We start from the raw sequence: 16335 nt of genomic DNA, 5'->3' as shown, positions 1-16335 counted from the left end.
AGCAGCAAATATATAACACTAAGTAAGCACCATAACTCGGTAGACTCCGGCAGCTATGCAGAATCTAGCCGCTTTGCTTGAGGTTCCAGGCTCAAGATCAGCTTAAACGAAAGAGTTATACCAGTCCTCCAGTATTCCTGGGATTTTTTTCCAAGAGAGATGAGATCAGTTTGGGCCTAAGATCATCACAGAAAGGGCAATGTAGCCACACATACCTAACCGGTTCAATTTCCCCAATGGCACAAGGGCATAAATGCTCGTGAACTGGCATACCACAGCATTGTCCTTCTAATAAAACAGATTAAATACAACTGAGGTGAGCCAAAGTAAAAGCTGTTTGGCAATCAATAAATTAGCTAAATAATTTAACAACACCAGTTTCTTGTTCTGGGAATGATGGTAATTTGTCACAGAACTTAAATAGTGTAGAAGTTCAATATCCCAAATTCTTTCAGATTTTGTAAGTAACCCAAGGCTACAAAGCTGCTAGGGGAGCATCCAATGGCTTGTGGTTTCTCTGAAAGGGGCCTTTTCCATTTGGACTGAAAGGTCGCTATTAATGTTAGAGGTGCAAGGCCCACAGAAGAAAAAACAAGTTTTAGCCTGTAATTAATCCTGTGTATCTATGCACAGTCTTCCAAAGAAATTAGACCTGTTCCAATAAGCAAAACTGCATTAGGAATGCGTTGAGAGATGGCATGTATGGCTCTCAGAACTTTAGTTTGAATAATTTCAAAGGATCTATAGTTGGCATACAAGCATATCTGAGACCCATATAGCAACTGTGAATATTATAACCTTGGCCACGAAGACATAGTTAAAGGGACACATTAGCCCCCTCTAGTATAAGTTTTTTCCAAGGCATTCTTTATTTGAGTGTGCCAAGACCCAGAGGAATGAAAAGCTGCACCTAAATATTTAAAGCACACCACCTGCTCATTAACATTCCTGTTGATTGACATCTATGCTTAGATCTTCTTCTGGTGAAGGCAATGATTTTGAACTTATTATAGTTAATAGTTAGAAGATTATTATCACAGTATGATTCAAGGGCCCTCAGCATACACCTTAAACCTATATTGGTATGAGAGAGCAAGGCTGCATTATTTGCATAAGGTTGAAAGTGGTCTAGAGGCCAATTTAGGAGGATGGACGCTGGGGTCAGGTAACTGTTAACCATCGAGTTTATATATATTAACAAGAGTTGGTGCCAAAATATAGCCCTGTTTGATACCATTATATGTAGGAATAGAGGCTGACAGGTGCCCCGCAGGGGTACAATTAACCCACAGGTATGTGCTTTCGTACAGGTGATGGATAAGAATAAGGGAGTTTAGATAGCCCTCTGCACCAGTGCGGAGAGTGATTTAAACTTTAAAATTCCCCCTCTTGCTCCAGCTGACTGCCGACAGTCAGGGTTTAAACCCAGCCGGCTCTTCCCTGCCAGGCACCTGAAGCTGGGGTTTAAATGTCCCTTTCCATGCTGCTGTCACCAGCATATTGATGACAGCCTAGTCAACAACCACAAACGATTTCCCCTAAATACTTTACATAGAGATTAAATAGCATGGGGGATAAGACCAAGCCTTGTGCTACAAGGTATGTCCAGCATCAATGTCAGCTGGTGTTCAAGAGCAACCCTCTGAGTCCTGTCCATGGGGAACGATTTACACCAGTGGCCTCTCCATCCCATAGTCCGACCTGAAGCCAAACTGGAAAGGGTCTAGAACAGATGAGTTATCCAGGAAGACCTGGAGTTATTTTGCAGCTACTCTCTCTGTCATCTTGCCGAGAAAGGGCAAATTAGAGGCCAGGCAATAATTGACCACATAATTCTTCTCTAGAATTGTTTTTTAAATAGCAGACAGATGATCACCTGTTTTAGTGACCAAGGAAAGGTGCCCTGAGTCAGTGATTGATTTATGATGGACATCAGGGACTTATACATGATTTCAGTCACCAGGACGGACAAGGATCTAAGTGGTAGCCTTCACAGATCCCAGGATCCTGTTAATATCCATGGTGGTAACTGAAACAAAATGATCCATAAGTGGACTAGATAGTGTACTCTGTATTTCTAGTCTTTTTACCAATGTCAGTAACAGATCCTAAAGGCACACAGGGACACCTAAATAGTGAGTTTCAATGCAAATCACACACACACACATCCCACACACGCTTTAACTTTATTCCTTTTAACATTGGAAGTGATGGCAGTTGCTGTGAACAAGCACTATAAACAGTAACCTAACAGCACTTTCTTCTGTACTTTCTGACATGGGTGAAATATACCTTCATAATTTTGGGAGTGTTTGAAGTGAACTCATTAGCACTGTTACACCATGATATCAGGAATATCACCTAACAGCAGAAATAGCAGGGTGGTATAATGACACAGACTGAAAACAAAATGGTGATCCTGGTAAGCAGTTTCAATGGAGATTGGACTAAGATTTCCAAAATGTCCCAAGTCTCACTTCAAATGTAATTTTTCCTTTTAAAATTGGAGGGGTGGTAGTTGTTCAGGGGGTACTGTACTCATTACACAAAAGTACTTTAATTGTTAGAGAAAGCAGCGTAATCATGCAAAACTGACAGATCCAAATTTGTTTAGACATATCTGAGCAGCTTGATGATCAGTTCCCTGCTTGCAACCAGCGAGCAGGATGTGACCTCCTAAATGAGGATAGATCCCACAACTTGAACTAGAGAGTGCTTGTAAATATTCACAGTTCTTTCTTTTCCATTAAAAAAACCCTTGCTGACTTTGTGGCTTAATACAGGCAAGAAGACACTATCAGGCAGGATTTTTAACAAGTAGTTTAATTCCTCTGCTATAGACTCTGCCTTACTGTCTTCTCCATCTTTCCTCCCTAGTCCCCCTAGCAACAGACTTTGGTCTCCCTGATGGGACTCACTTCTAAACTTTAACAATGAAGTAACTTGCAAAGCAGCTATTAAAGCACAACACTGAGCATTCTCTTCACTGCATCTAATGAAGAGGCCTCAAGCCCTCAGAAACTTACGCTCTGTTAAATTAATTACAGTACTGTCCTAAGCTGAAAGTATAGTATAGGAACAGGAACGCAAGAAGCACCCTTCTTGCCTTTCTACACTCCAGCATCCATGCTGGGAAACTAATAGTGCAATCCTAAACAGAATCACTCCAGTCTAAGCCCATTGACTTCAGTGGGCTTAGACTGGAGTAACTACATGGCCCCTGTAGTTTCCAGACCTTATTAGCCCCATAAGCAAGCAAGAGGGAGACTCACTTGGGGAGATTTTTCTCCTTTGGTTATTGCAAACCCCCAGCATTAGGAGGACTATCTGGGGCTATCTCCAGGGTGCTCTCCTTATTCTTTGACAGATATAGGTCACCTCCTATTACTGAGTGTTCTTACACACATTTAGCCTCCAGTGAAACCAAGGAGCCCTACTGGGCCACTGAACTGTTAGTCTAAAGCACGATTGATTAATGTTTTGTTTATCCCCCTAAAAGATAAATATGTACAATCCTCCAGTGCCAGACAGCTTTATTATACTTAGTGCTGCCTGATGGATGGAAATGGTATATGGGGACTTTAGCATGATGGATGTTGAACACCATAGAGACTTCCTTGAGGAAGTACACTGATATGAACTGAGACAAAATCTTTGCTGAAGTAAGCCCCAAGTCTCTGTTTTTATAATATCGCCGTTGTTCTTAACAGCTGTGGTACTCAATAGTACAAACAGAATTAATTTTGCTCTCAAGAAAAAATACTTGAATCCACCAATGACATATTTTTTAAAAAAAAGATTGAAGAAACGTACTTACCTTTTGTGCAGGCGAGAAGCCAAGGAGTTAACAGTGTACTGTCTGTTCTCTAGTCAGCCAGCCAGTTTCCCTGCTTTTTCACAGTCAACTGTCCCCCTATGCACCATAGAACAGAACTATAATGTGGCTTCTCAGCAGAGAAATATGGAGATATCAAGTATCCTCTTTGATAACATAGTGCATTTTTTCTTCCCTTTAAAAAATCCCCTGCGGATTGTAACACAGACTTTAAGTGCCATGGAAAAATCTATTAACTACTGTGATAGTTCTGCCTTTTCCCTTCCCTCTTTCATACAACAGAGAAACACTATTTGAGTTTCATTTTGACCTTTGATCTGGTTGAGTCAAAAATATATGAAAGCTGACAATAAATCCAAACATGGAACTCTGGGGAACTAGAGAAGAAAAACATCTCTCCCAAATCAGTGCTTTGAAACATTCTGTAGTTTGGGAATACAAACAAGACAATGTTTTTAAAAGGTGGGGGGAGAGACACAGATTGGCACTTGAAGAACTTATCCCACTGGGAGGATCAGAAACTGCAAGTACAATGGAACAAGTCAGTCGAAAAACACAGTGTAGGAATTGGGGCTTGTCCATGCTCTCTTCTCTTATAACATCCTCCCCAAACACTAAAGGCAATGAAAATATAGCTTGGTGTTTGCAAAATGCCACTGACACGTTCACACTGACTAAATGTTATTGGCCAAGAGCTGCCCTGAACTGTGTCAGAACTGTGGCTAGTAGCCAAGTTCAGCAGTTCTCAAACTCTGTTCCCAGCAGACAAAGCAGGCTAAGTTCCTGGGAAGAGTAGGCTCCTGAGTCAGGTTGAGCTAGCCTGATGCACACATTATATACCCTGTACAGCAGTCAGGTGTGAGTTGTCAATTCCCACATGTATAGTGCCCAGTTCAGATAAGGAACATGGCATGCAGCAAAAAAGAGACTTCAGCTTCACTCCCAGTACCATTTTCCTGACCTGAAACAGTCCTGGGAGTGCTATTGGGCTGGGAAAACCTACACGTTTTCTGGGATGGGCATGGTTTTCCCCAATAGAGCAAAGAATGCTCCCAGCAGCCATTTTAGTTGGGGCAATGGCATGGGGAGAATGATGAGGCCCTGTCTCCAAATGCACCACATTTCCAATTAGAATTACTTACACAAGTGAGAATCAAGGAGAACCTGCTACTTACATTTAACTGTTACACTGAGTGCTTACACTATACTCAAACTATGTACTCTGTAATGTGTGCATTGACTAAGTATACAACAACCAAGATCTGGAGAGGTTGAATCACACTTGCCAAGCCCAGGATGAGAAATTCCTGAAGATTTGGGGGCAAAACCAGGGGAGGGGAGGGACTTAAGCAGGATATAATGCCATAGAATCTGCCCTCCAAATCAGTCATTTCCCCAGGGGAACTAATCTCTGTAGTCTGGAGATCAGTTGTAATTCTGGTTGATCTCCAGGCCCCACTTGGAGGTTGGCAACCTTATGTTGAATGCCTCCTTGCAGAGGATGTCATTAGTCCAAGGAGGATTTGTTGGAGTGACATTATCCTCAGTCCCCTTTCTACTCATTCCTAGCTCGTTTGGGATGGAGCACAGAAAGAGCTGCCCCTTTCTTGATAGTTGCCTGTAGGTGAAATGATGAGAGGGTCAACAATGTTGTCCTGCTCTGTTCTTTTTCTAATCATGACAGGGTTAGATTAGTCCTCCAGTCCACAGGTCCTCATATGAAGCAGTCTATATGGAGCTGCACATGAGAATCTCAGTATATTAACATGTGGAATCCATTAGGTTAGGGAGGTGAGAAGGCAGCATAAATTCAGAAGAGCTGACTAAGTTCAAAATATCTGAGAAACACTGACTTGTTCAGACATGCATAGTTTACGACTGGTTTCAGGAAGAAAAAAATGTGCATATGACTCAGGAAGGCCAGTGTCCCATCAGAGCTGATTCCTTGTGAGCTTCTCAGCTCAGCCACAAATTCTCTTAAGGTACAATTCTAAGAACACTTTGCTGGGACCAAGCCCCATTGAGTAGGATTCTGAGTAGGCCTGTTTAGGATTGTGCTTTTATAGTCTTGAGCGTTTCCACTATTTTCTCAACCTCAATGTGGAGGAGATAATACTAGACTATAACCTTTGTAGCAATTACAGAAATAATGTGGAGCGCCCTGAATACTTGAAAGTATATTGCATCAAATAATGCTATTCCTCTGTTTTGCCTTCCCATCACATGCCCTTACTGTATGTTAGAGTAGAGATATAATTTGCACATTGTTATTATTATTCTGCTGGAGATGGAACCAAATAAGAGGCTGAGTATTTCCTAGAAAACTTTGTGTTTAAGCAGGATATCCCCTGGGTACAGGGTTTTTTGTCATTTAATTAATATATGTATTTTGCTTCTTTCCTGAATCCATCCTAAGACTTTAGGAGGAAATAAAAGCAGTAAGTGAATAAAAACTCTTATTCTTTTGCACTTTTAAGTTCATCAGAAACATTTGTTCACTTTTTTTTTTTGGCTTACACCATTTCCTCCCACTAGGGGGCGCATGAACTCTTTCTTACAGCTAATAAAAAGGTTGTTTCAAACAGAAAGCGTTCTCTTGTTTATATTTATTTGTTAGACCACAGAAGCATCTGAATTTTTTTTCAATGTTTCATTTACTTATTACTTTGTTTTCAGACTATATGGCTTTGTGTGTGTGTGTGTGTGTGCATTGTAAAGTTATAATTTCACACTACATGCACACACACCACACATACTCTTTTAAATGTGTAAAATCAGGGGTTTTTTTCAGTGGGAACGAGGTGGAACGGAGTTCCAGCACCTCTTAAAAATGGTCGCATGGCCAGTGGCCCCGCCCCCTGATCTCCAGACAGAGGGGAGTTTAGATTGCCTTCCACAATCTAAACTCCCCTCTGTCTGGAGATCAGGGGGCAGGGCCACTGGCCATGTGACCATTTTCGCCGAGGGCAATTTAAATTTTAAAAAACTCCCCCCTTGTTCCAGCTGACCCAAAGTGACATCATTGTGCGGTCTTACGTTCCACTACTGAGTTCCACCACCTCTTTTCCCAGAAAAAAATCCTGTGTAAAATTACAACATTACAGCTTCAGTTGCCCTCTGGAGACTTGCAGGCCAGGCCCAAGATGGCAGCCATGTTTTCATAAGAGCAATCCTAACTGAGCAAATACAGAGCCCAGATAGGAAAAACTGAGGCTTCAAAATCCATACTTCATTTCTGACTCAGAACAAACTCCCATTTTCTCAAGTGAAGTCATTTCCTTGTGACTCGTCTGGGAATATTCTCAGATAATGGTTTGCAGAAATTTTGTCAACAAAGAAATTATTCCCCTCAAATGGCTCTATTCCACTTAGCAGAAGCCTAATTTTAAAAACATAACAAAAAAACACCCCACCACATTCTTTTTAAAAATCAAGCCATTCCAAACCCCAAACCCCTGCAGTTTCACCCTTTGTCTTCCATGGTCTTATCTCATATTACTACTATTACTCGGTATCTGCAATTCTAGAATCAGTACAGCCATTCATGTTGTATTGTGTTTGTTTGAAAACTCTCACCACATAAAGATTTTACTGACTATTCTTGCCTTTATCAGGTTGCCAGAAATGACCATGCAAGGATGAGTTGGGAGTGAAAAATAATATGACCAAAAATGTGACAACAAGAGGCATTTGAGAACTTTGTAAATAAAAAAATGACCACACAGTTTGCCAAGTCATTAGTGATATATACTGGTTTACCAGGTATCTGTAGAGATGCTTAACAGCATCTGCAACCCATCATTATGCTATCATTTCTATGCTTCTTTGGGGAAATCATAAAAGTGGCATACAAATAGATATACTTTTATAGCACAGACAAGCCTTTCTCCAGAAACTCTTCTGCGCAGAAGAACGTTACATTAACGCATATGTACAAATTGACATAATTTGTTTGGTGAGCCTGCTTTGGGAGTGTACTCACCACATTTTGTTTAGACACAATCTTCGCTCGCAAGTACACAGGAAACTGCGACAATGATTTTCTAACAGAAGCCAGCAGCATACAGCACTAGTTGGCTGGAAACCAGTATCTAGGGTTGCTAACCTCCGGATGGGGGCTGGAGATGTCCCTGTATTACAACTGATCTCACTACAAAGATCAGTTCCCCTAGAGAAAATGGATGCTTTGGAGCATGAACTGTATGGCATTATATCCTACTAAGGTACCTCACCTCCCCAAAACCTACCCTTCCCAGTGTCCACTCCCAAACCTTCAGGAATTTCCCAACTAGGGGTGTCAGTCCCCTGCGGGGGGAGGGGATCCCCCACTCCCACCCTCAACCCCCCCCCACCCCTGCTTACCTGGCCGGCGGGGGGAGGCACGGGTCTCCTGGGGGCATGCTTCTGGGCATGGCAGCACACTCCCGTGGACCCGATCCAACCCAGATCAGGCCCGAATCGGCCTGGAATGGGCTGCTATGGAGCACGGGAGTACTCCTGCGTGCTGCAGCAGCCTGTTCCAGGCCAGTCCGAGCCAATTTAGACCCAAATAGGCCTGGATTAGGCCACTGCAGAATGCAGGAGCACTCCCATGCTCCACAATGGCCCATTCCAGGCCAATTTAGGCCTGATTTGGGCAAATTCAGGTTGCTGCAGAGGGTGGAAGTGCTCCTGTGCTTTGCAACGGCCTGATACCGCCTGAATCTGGACTGATTTGGGCCCAATTCAGCCCCCCCCATGGAGCACAGGAGCACTCCCAGAGCGGCCGTGGCCCACATGATGAGGTCACTTCCAGGAAGTGACCTCATCACGTGGGCCAAGGAGCACTCGTGCACACTTTGCACACGTGAGATAAACAGAAGAGAAGGTAGGTGCTGGATCCCCTGCCTCTCCTGCTGGGAGGACAAGGGGACCTGGCAACCCTATTCCCAACCCAGTGTTGGCAGCTTTAAGTGTGTCTATAATCCATTACTTGCAGAAAATAGTTTTTAAATATTTTAAAAATTTGCTCTGCTTTTTAAAAAAAGGCACATGCATATTTAACTGAATAAATGTTAAAACATCTTTTAAAGAAAAGATGGACATCTGATCTAGGACACAGGACAGGGCAAGGCAGAATATAACCAATGTTCATTTTGTTAGTCAATATACCAATTTACCAGCTCCAGCTGCAATGCAAACTCCACCCTTCTCCTCCTTGAAGACAGCAGACATTCAGGCCAACCCTTGCGTGCTACAATCCAGGCTGAGTTCCATTGGCATGCCACCAGCCTGTCCTCACTTGGCTAGGAGTAAGGCTGGTCTGGCACCACTCACCCAACCCACAGTGGAACTGCAGGTTTCACGAAAGTTTCCTGAGGAAAAAAGCAACTCAGCAGGTACCTGGAGAGAGCATTGCTGTCCTCTGTAGGGAGATGGAAGGGAAAGGCATATGGCATAATGTCAGATGGTCAGGAGTGGGAGGAATCTGTTCAGGCCAATGAGAGCTTTCCTCCAATCCCCAGTACTTCCAGGTCATGTGGGTATGGTGGAAATGACCAAGAAGGCATCACATCCCAATAGTTAAAGGAGCCTAGAAGCAGGACAAGGATGTTATAGCTGATCCTGCTCAGAGTGCTATGGAGCAGGCATCAATGGAGAGCATTATCAGCATCCTGAAGTTGCAATCTCCTCTCTTCTCACTGAGGTCTAACAGGCCCTCTGTCGGTAGGAGCAGTCATGATGGAAAGGCAAGCAGTGGATTGGGGCAGGAGAAGCTCCACAGTTGGTCAAATGTATTGCAAAGCTGGTAGGAAACTGGGCTTGAGATACAGAAGGAAAAAAACTAGTGAGACTTGATTTTTATATACTTTAAGGGGAGATGCCTCAGTGGTACTGCATCTGCTTGGTAACAGAAGGTCCCAGGTTCAATTGCTGGCACCTCTAGCTAAAAGGATCGGGTGGCAGGTGACGTGAAAGACCTGAGACCTGGCCTGTCTGAATAGACCATATGATCTTGATGGACCAGTGGTCTGACTGAGTATAAGACAGCTTCATATGTGTTCATGTGTATTCATCCCATTGCAACATTAATAAATCCTAAAAAAACCTAATTGGTCTCTGTTTTCTATTGATGGCTGCCTGTTCTCCAAAGCAAAGAAGAATAGAGACACAAATCAAACAGGAGGAAAGTGCTGTTCCTGGTTTGTAGCAGCATTTTCATAGACATAGTGGACAAATAAGGGGAGCTAAGTGGGTTGGGATAAAGGACTGAGTGGCAATAAGCAGATATTGGGTCTTATAAGACCTCCACCTCTAAAATGGGGTTTATTCCTCCCATCCAAAAACATTGCCATTAGGAATTAGAACATGAAATGGAAGGGACTTGTAAAGCTTTCCCAAACCACAGCAGTTCAAGTGCCTTAACCACCCAGCCATAAGAAGCTTCCTTTTCCCTGTCCTGCTGTTGTGACCAAAAAGGTGAAAAAACAAGCAAAGGGCAAGTATATCTAGCAATGCCGAAGTAAATGTAGCCTTTTTTTTCACTGAAGCAGAAATGTCATGGATACACCTGGCCTAAAGTTTTCTGGTTAGCAAGCAACATTCCCCTTCTAGGTATCTGGCATATCAACCTCAAGAATTTCTTGAAGAAGAATCTCCTTTTTGTGTGGTCAGTGAAGAAGTTTGTTTTTGTTACATGGTTGGCTGCTTGCTAATACCACCCAAGTTCATAGAGCAGGCTTCAATCTTTGGTCGTGGTACAGTTTTAGTTGTATTTTTCTTCACAGTATTGTATAACACTAACTTTTTCAATCAATCTACAGTTTAAAGAGACAGTAGAATAAGCAAGTAGAATGAACAAAATTTAATAGATAGGAATCATTATACCAAATTTTCCACAATATTGCACAAATAGTAGGTCTATGTAAATCATACATGCAGCTTTGAGGAGTGAATCTATTCCATCTTGAATAGCTGTCATATTGGTATCCTGCCCCTCCTTTGAGAGGCATACATTTTATATTAACAACAACCCTGTGAGGAGGGCTAGCTAAGAGATTGTGATAAAAAGATGCATAATATTTGAGTGTGCAGAGTACTTCACATACAGCTTTATAGTGTCTAAGATGAGATCTGGAAATCTGTGACCATATCTCCAGCAATTTTTTTTTTGTTGTTCAATAGTGTTTGGGTGTATGTGATTAAGATCAGGCCAGGATATAGAGGAGGGGAAGTGTCCAGGCATGTCCTTGGATGCCATATTTTCAATGGAGGCCCAGGTCTCGGCGGTGGCCAGATCTGCATTGTTTCGTCTTCGACTGGTGTGGCAACTTACCCCCTATCTCTCCTCACCTAGCTATGGTGTCCCATGCAACAGTCACCTCCAGACTGAACTATTGTAGCATGCTCTACGCAGGGCTGTCTGTGAACCTGACCCAGAAACTGCAACTGGTTCAGCATGCAGTGGCACGCGTCCTTACCATGTAGGATGTACATCCACCCGATGCTATACCAGCTGCACTGGATCTCAGTTGAATTCCAGATCCAGTTGAAGGTTATGGTTTTTATGTTTAAATCCCTTAACGGATTGGAACCGACATACCTGCAGGACTGCCTCTCCCAAAAAATCCCCCAGAGAGCTTTATGATCAGCTGATAAGCAATTACTGGTGGTCCCTGGCTCGAGGGACATTCGTCTGGCCTTGACCAGGGCCAGCGCTTTCTTGGCCTTGGCTCCGGCCTGGTAGAACTCTCTTCCATTGGAGATTCAGGCCCGGTGGGAACTATTGCAGTTCCACAGGACCTGCAAGACAGAGATGTTCCACTGGGCCTATGACTGAGGCCTGACAGTGTCCCCCTCTGGCTGTTAGTGCCGTGATCATGCTGCCTAATTGTTTTCATCTTCTACTGTCTGCACTTTATGGGTTTAATATAGCCTCTGAGATACATATTGATGCCTATTTATGTAAATTTATATTTATTGATTTGTTTTCTCTCTTTTAATATGTGTTTCAAATCTGTATTTAAATGCTTGTTGTGAGCTGCCCATAGCCTGCACACAGGAAGGGTGGGATATAAATCTTTGAATAATCTCAAATAATGTGCGCCCCCCCCCCCCCAACACATACTTGCTATTTGCCCTATTGGCATACAAGCAACATAGTTAGCAAATTCTACACCATCTGACTCAAATCTCTGGAAGAGCTGCTAAAGAGTGCCACATGTACCTTAGAAATTACTTCATGACCCACAAGAATCTCTCAGATCAAACAAGAGTGCCTTCTTTAGGCAGAACATCTGTGCACCATGAAAGGGCTTCTTAGTGGTCAATCCACAGCCGAGATATTGGCTGGAGATATCTGGATGAGAAGTGTGAAGGGATTTGTGGGAAGGAAGAAGCGCGTAGCTGAAGTAGTCTTTGCTGTCAACCCCCCCCCCCTTATTAAAAAAGGGAGACTCAATATCTTGATGTGCTTGTTAAAGAGATACATTTGTTCCTCTTCCTGAGAAAGTTTGCAGTGAAGGGATTCAGTTTAAATGTGCATGATGCTTCTTTTTAAGCTTGTGTTTAAATGGCTGGGCCTCCCTGAATTAAACACATAAATTTTACAAAGGTATCTCATTAGAGGCATACAAACTTCCCCAGCACAGGTATAGATAGGTCAGGTGTACTATTCCATTCAAGTCATAGTTGTAGCCAAACTCCTTTTTTTCCCCTAGAGACTCTTTTCCTATAAACATAGGGGTAAAACAACACAACTGTACCCATTTGCAATTTCTCCTGGCTAGTTCACAGTTCTCTCTATATTTTGAACATCTCCCCTTTTGGTACAACACATCAAATGTATGGATGTAAGCACAGGTTAGACACCTGTGCTTGCCACAGATCTGACACCAGGAATGCAGATATATTATTTGCTGTGCCTCCCTGGTAGCTTACTAAAAGACACAACAGCCACCCTGCATTTTATTGTGCTTCAGAGTCACCATTTTGATGGCCAAAGGGCAGCATTTCAGCTACTAACTCTGCCATGTGTTATAAGGAGACAATATGAATCCCACTTCATCCTATGGAGCTCCTAGATACAGCCTGGCTGTGTAGTCTGAGCAATGCACTTCTTAAACACAGATCAAACTACTCTCAAAACAGCTATCCTTGTTTGTCTGCCTGCCTGCTTCCTGGCTTGACTATCGTCTTGTCTGCAAAACACCATTCCTGATGAGGTTACTGATGGGTTTAGTTAAGGATGGCTGGACCAGTCAGACAGCCCTTCCTTTCTTTATTAACAGAGTGCTTCTCCTGAGCTTCAGCGCAGCAGCATGTCCTAAACTAATATTTACCACACTATCTTACAGATTTCACCCAGAGAGCCTCTCCTTCGCGTTAAGATCTAATAGTGGTCTATTTATTTAGAGATGTACATTAACTTGCGTATAGTGGAGAGAAAAAAGTGACAAACTAATCTAGCTAACTAGGATGGCTTCAGATTGATAACAGGCCATCTGCTTCATTTGTCCCAGGAGGAGATACCATGCTGCTTCTCCTGGTGCATGCAGGGGGAAAAAAGAGAGAGGAAGGAAGGAAGTTCCCTTGGACTACATTCTACTAATCAGAGAAAGTGAGTGATGGTAGAGTAGCCAAGAAGGAGACTGATACTAGCCTATCTGTCTAACTCTATGGTTGTTGCCTTCCTTTTGTTTTGTTTGTAGTCCTGAAAGTATGAGCCAGAGACATCACCAGTCCCTTTTTCTAACAGTTACATGGGTGTACCCAGGCAGTTGGTTAAATAGTCATTATTATGAAAAAAACAAAAAAAATCCAAACGAAATTCTTGAGAGGGGAGCACTCCCATAAGTGCGCCATCTATGCACCAAAACAAGTTTCCAAAGAGCTACATTCTTTCCACAATAATAGCATTATCCACTCACTTAAGGCAGTACATGAAACAAACAAACAAACAAACAAACAAACAACGGTAAATGGCTGAAGTTTTGTCCTGGAGCGGCAAGAGCTGAAACTGAAATGAAATGCAACAAGCATTGTTCCAGATGCATCCTCAAAGTGCAACTGAGTCCAGCTCAAACTGAACCACTAGTCAGTGTCCTCCAGATGTGGCTTGACTAGACTGTGGCTTGTCTGAGAATTGATAAACTATCAGCAACAGATCACATTCTGCATTGAAATTTTCATCCTTTTTCTCCCCACACTGCCCCCCTTGACCACATTCTTGTAGTAAATCACGAAAGTAGAAAATATATTTCGCTATCCCATTTCAGTCAAATCATAAAATGAGACCCAAGATGCTGTATGAGATTATTCACATTTAGTTTAAAGGAGCCACCTTTTAGATACATTAGCAGACAGAAATTTATGGTTCCGCTCACTAAATTTATTTCGCAGCACTGTTTTATGATATTTCATTCTGATCAAGTGGACCCTGTGGAGCAATGAGTCACAGGATCTCTTCAGCTCCTCAAGTAAAAGCAAGTAAAGCCAAACAAGAAAGAAACACTCAAGAAAGAAGAAAACTGATTGGCATCCAGGTTTTAGATCAAATAGTAACTGAAGTTACGCAGCCCATTCTATGAATATATCCTAGTATATAAGTTGCAGGCTGTAATGTAGTTTATGAAGGCTCCGGAAAGCATTTCAAATTGTTGAAAATCTTAACTTTCACTCAAAATACTTGAATGTTGTAACTGTGGAGACAGCCTTGAAAACCATGCCTGCTGTGTACCCCTTAAAAGCATGAGCACCCACAAGGCAGCCATAACCCTTGATTTATTCAAAATCTCATATTGTCAAACTAGACTAGTTTCTGTTGTGAAACAACTGAGCTTTTGTCCACCCTACAGGCTGCAGTGCAGCAGGCGGGAGCAACAGAGAGCCATCAGCACAAAGCTTTCAAAACAAGGGACATTGGGGAGCAGTGGTGTGTATTCCGTGCAGATGAAAATGGAATATCTTGGAATACCCCTCGCAAAATATGGCATTTCTATTAACCTGTAATTCATCTCACAGCCAGGTTGGGCCTCTCACCTTTGGCCTCTCACTTTTGTCCTCCAGTGCAACTTATCTGTGAAAGCAGCAATCTTGCCTCATAGATCAATTCAGTCTGAACGATTGTCTAAATATTATACAGCTAGCGCTGTAGTCTCCTACTTGCATGATCTTTTAAAGAAACCAGAATATTCTCACAGTTCAGTCACACCAAGACCATTGGGGAAACTAACACAATGACAGAAAAGTATACAATATCACTATATTCTGTTTTATCAGCTGCTAATTGTTCTCATGGCAAGAACCATAATGCGGTTGCTCAGCATATCCACGTCTATTGTATTCACAGCTTTCAATAATTCATAATTTAAATTTTTAATTCAAATGATGAATTATGCATTCATACTCATCAGTAAAAACAGTGACACCAAATGTGGAAATGTGATACTATGTCCGAAGAGGGGTGCATTTTGATAAAGTCCAATAAAATTCAAATTTGGAAAGGATGGGGGGCACCAATACTGTATGTACAAATTTCTTGTATTCCTATAACAGTTCAGGTTTATTTTGTTTGTGGGAGTATGGACTCATTGTTTCCTATGGGGAATTAGGAGATTTTCCCCTTAAAAACCCCTCAAGTTTGAAGGGTATTGAATGAAGGGTTCTGACTGTACAGACCTCTGAACATGTTGTCTCCAGCCATGGTAGTTTCCATTGTTTCCTTGGGGGCGGGGGGATGCCATGCATCCTCCAAGGCAATGTCAAACAACAGAAAACTCACCCACTTCAAAAAACGCCCCCCCCCAAAGATCACCACTACAGAACAAAGCAAATCCCCACGAATACCACAGATGGTCAGAACAGTGTTTCCTGACCAATTCACAGAGCCTTGGAGAAGTCTGAGAGAATACGTTCACCCTGGCTAGGCTAGAGCCAGCCATTTTCATTTGTTCTTCTAAGAGTTGCCAACCTCCAGGTGGGTCTTGGAGATCTCCTGGAATTACAGCTGATCTCCAGACAACAGAGATCAGTTCCCCTGGTGAAAAATGTCTGCTTTGGAAAATGGGCTCTGTGACATTATAACTAGAGATGGGCACGATCCAAAAAAAATTGCCGATCCAGCTGATCGTGGATCGGCGCCGGTGACGATCCCAACTAAACGATCCACACCGATCATCTCCCGTTCCCGATCCATGGATCGTGGATTGTGGAGGCCAAAGTGGGGGGCGCTGCTATTTCCAGCTATGTGGGAAGGTGGGTGTTGGCGGCGGCCACCGGGCACAGCAGGCATGGGGAGATGGTGACGAGCCCCCCCCCTCAGGGGGCAGGGGGTCTGGCCGCTCGCCGGTGGCACCCCCCATGTGCCCACCCACCAGGCCAAAAAGGAGCGTGCTGGCGAGAAAAGAACGGTGGGTGATGCCAGCGGCATCTGTGTTTGTGTTTGGCTGTCTGTGTTTGGCTGTCAGAGCTGCCTATCAGGGTTTGCAGGGATGAGATTGGAGTGCCCATGGCTACAGAAC

This window comes from Eublepharis macularius, chromosome 4 (assembly GCF_028583425.1).
Source record: "Eublepharis macularius isolate TG4126 chromosome 4, MPM_Emac_v1.0, whole genome shotgun sequence".
Lineage (NCBI taxonomy): Eukaryota > Metazoa > Chordata > Lepidosauria > Squamata > Eublepharidae > Eublepharis > Eublepharis macularius.
This window is presented reverse-complemented; position numbering follows the sequence as displayed.